Source organism: Neophocaena asiaeorientalis, unplaced genomic scaffold (assembly GCF_003031525.2).
Source record: "Neophocaena asiaeorientalis asiaeorientalis breed wild unplaced genomic scaffold, Neophocaena_asiaeorientalis_V1.1 scaffold85, whole genome shotgun sequence".
In the NCBI taxonomy this organism is placed as follows: Eukaryota; Metazoa; Chordata; class Mammalia; order Artiodactyla; family Phocoenidae; genus Neophocaena; species Neophocaena asiaeorientalis.
This window is the reverse complement of record NW_020174301.1, coordinates 9237399-9240723: the sequence shown is the minus strand read 5'-3', so window position 1 is coordinate 9240723 and position 3325 is coordinate 9237399. Positions and strand designations below refer to the sequence as shown.

Genomic DNA, 3325 nt, shown 5'->3' with positions numbered 1-3325 from the left:
TTAGACTAGTTTCTCATCTCTAGTCCTACCAAAGAAAGTTTGCTCCGTAAAGAAGGTAGATGTCTATGTTCAACATTAATACAAGTTTGTTTTTTTGGCTGGGGGGGGGGCTTAACACTTTTTTATTCCTACTTCTCTAATGTCTCACTAAAGTATCTGCTATCCCTTTTGAGAATTTGAGGTCAACTTAAGTACATCAAATGCTTGAATGGGAAGTCTGCTTAGTAGGAAGTTTTGTATCAATATTTATGTTTTGTGCTGTCTTCCATTTCTGCTCTCTTTTCCCAGAAAAGAGAGCATTGGGACAAACTTGAAATTTGTCCTCTAACATCTGTTGAAGCCAAGACTTGGTATTTAGTTAGCAATGTGTTCTTTGATGGAAGCATCTGGGAAAGCTGGATTTAGGCCTAGCGAGCATGTATTTAACAACGATAAAAGTTACATTGTATTTAAAAATCTGAAATGTCATCGCATCTTAATAGCTACTGAATAATTGGTTAATCCTCAAGGCATATTTCTCATTAACTGTATCTATCTGTTCCTTATGAAGAATTCCTGTTTTGTCATGCTAAACAAAATGCTATTGCAGTACCTTTAGTTCATACAAGCACTTCGCGTCTGCCTTCTCATCTCCATCAGATCTTAGACCGTAGACTAATAAGCTAACTTCTTTGTCACTTATTTCCTACCTCTACCTTCTCCAGTCTCCTGTTCTTTCTCAGAAACACAATTAAGTTGTCTATGTTTACAGTTATCTAAAAATGTGACATGTATACATATAAGTAAAGAAACATCTTGAGCTTCGTTGTATCTGTATGTCAGTATATGTTTACTATTCTGTCTTCCTTTTTCCTTCTCCCACTCTTCTCCATGGGAAGGATTTTTTTTTTTTTTTTTTTAGACAAGGACTGCTACATCTTCCTAGGTCTTAACCCTGCAGCACTTAGTTCACTGCCTGGAACATAAGAGGTACTCAAATATTTTACAATGATTATACTTCCTTTCATTAAATTAATATAAAGTCCGTTTTTTAAAAAAGTCCTAATTGATTTAAAATTATATAAGCAGACATGATGGTCATATGTGGTGCGGTCTGTTGATTTTTATATTTTTTGAAATTTGAAATGTAAAATTTTGAGATAAAAGCAAATGTTTCACATTTGGATTTTTGTCAGATTTTAATAAAAATGCATATCTTTTTAAGTGTTCATTTTACATATTTCTCAAAGGGTTCTTTTAGATACAGGTAACATGATAAAAACTTTGAAGGTGACTTTAGAGGTTGATACCTAGTAGGGTTTTTTGTTTATTTATGGAGATCCTTCTTTTATTTTACATCGTGATCTTTGGATTAGGCTTTCAAGTGGCTGGTATGTTTTAAAAGAATGTACTCTTAACAAAGCTTATCTTAAACTGTTTCCTTAATATGCCTGTGTGTTACTAGTGAGGTTTTTTTCCTGCAGACACACACAAGCTAAGACATATGGTTCTATCATCAGAAAACAATATGGTGTTTATAGCCTAGGTAGGTCTTTAAATATTCATTACCTACAGTATTACTAATTTATTTGATGGTATTTAAAGTGATATAGAATTGCTTTGATGTTGAGCCTAAAATTTGTCTATATAGTTTCTTTGAAGGTCTGTTTTCTGATGTTCTTTGTTCCCATTTGACATTTTTTGTATTGGGGGGTAAATGTATTGGGTATCTTGAGATCTAAAAAAAACAAATGAGATCATGCTGTATAACACTGGTGTTGGAAGTGAACTGCCTGACACCTACCTTGTAGGACCCACATTTCAGATTTGTGTTGTGTGTAGCTTTGAGTACAGTGATTTGATCCATGGTATATCTGAATCTGTTATACAACATTAAATTGTAATGGTGTTCTATTGTAGTTTTATTTTCTTCATCTACTCAGTGCACCAAAATGAGTAGGAATTGCGGATCTGGAATTATACCATGTTAATGCAATGCCATCTTTAAGGCCGTTTTCTTCCCGATAGAGACTCAGTCAAAAGGAGGAAATAAGCCATTCATTTAGAGTATAATCTGAACATCTAAGGGCAATAGCAGCAAATACTGTTAAATCCCATTATAAAATTGATTAGCTGTACCATACAATTTGGCTATATTGTGGCTGTGATTAAGCCTCTCATACAATTTAATCATATTTTCTTTTTCTTTAAAATGTATGTGTATGTGTGTTGATATTCCTTATATAGTTGGTCAGTTCACTTGTGCCTCCTGCACCTTTCCTCCACCCTGCCTCCTTCCTAAAATGAAATATCGACAAATTGATCAGCACATTAGAGGCCCATTGAAGGATACTGTTGCAAAATCTCCTCTTATATAGGAATTTTCAAGAACAAAAGTAAAAATGTTACTTAGCCATAGTGTCTTGTGTAAAAGTGCTGGTAATTTCAGCCTTCGTAGGGCTAATCTTTTCAGAGTGAGAGCACATTCAGTATTGAAAAGTGTGATTAGTCTTCTGAAAGGCATGATGTTCTTAACTTAAAATTCTGCCTGGTTGTATACATAGGAAGTAGTTTGGCAATGTGAACTTTTGCCTGCTGTGAAACTGCCAAGTTCTAGTCTCAAATTTGATTTTAACCCTGACTTTAGGGATAAAGACATAATTTTCCATTTTTAATGCATTAGTTCCTACAGTTCCTGTTCTTAGAAGACAAAATAGACCTAAGGTTTGCTTTTTTTCCCCCCCTTGAGGTAAAAATCGTTGTGGAATTTCCTAAGTGTTTACTCTTTGAATTGATCTCAATACAATAATTTGAGCCATTTGTCTTTTTCTGTTATTTTGTATGTGTTCTTCAAGTAGAAATTTTATATTTAAACCCTTGGAACTTTAGAATATATTGACGATTTTATAACCAAAGTAGAAAGAAAGTGAAGTGTAGATGATTTAGAAAGAAAAAGTAAATATTTCTGTGTGCTACCAAGAGATGATGTTTTTACCAGGTCAAGAGTTGAATATTTTTGTTAGTATTTATTTTGGGACAGATAATTTTATGATAACGTAAAGGTACTTAAGCTGTATAGTATTTTAAAAGCTGTAAAATGTTTCTGTATTAAGTGTTATGATGGATGAAGGCAAATGTAGGTGAATGAATTACAGAACTCTGAGTAAAGGAAAAGGCAGTCTCAGGTTTCTGTATAATTTAGGTGAAATTATATGGTGAATTATCTCCTTTTTATCCTGGCAAATTAAGATGTTCTACATGTTGTTATGGAAGGCCATTTTTATTTTTATTTTTATTTTATTATTTATTTATTTAATTTATTTTGCGGTACGTGGGCCTCTCACTG

At 33.2% G+C, this 3325-nt stretch overlaps 1 protein-coding gene across 5 annotated transcripts in view; it reads left to right on the top strand.

Moving 5' to 3' along the window:
* The first annotated feature begins 914 nt into the window (after positions 1 to 914).
* The window catches only part of TIAL1 (TIA1 cytotoxic granule associated RNA binding protein like 1), a 19377-nt gene continuing 16966 nt past the window's right edge, over positions 915 to 3325 (top strand). The window contains exon 1 of one of the 5 annotated variants that reach the window (XM_024755958.1): positions 915 to 969. The gene's annotated coding sequence lies outside the window, so the exon portion shown is untranslated. Of the gene's footprint in view, positions 970 to 1470; positions 1526 to 3325 lie in introns of those variants that run through there. The other 4 variants (XM_024755957.1, XM_024755959.1, XM_024755961.1 and 1 more) reach the window with 4 other exon arrangements.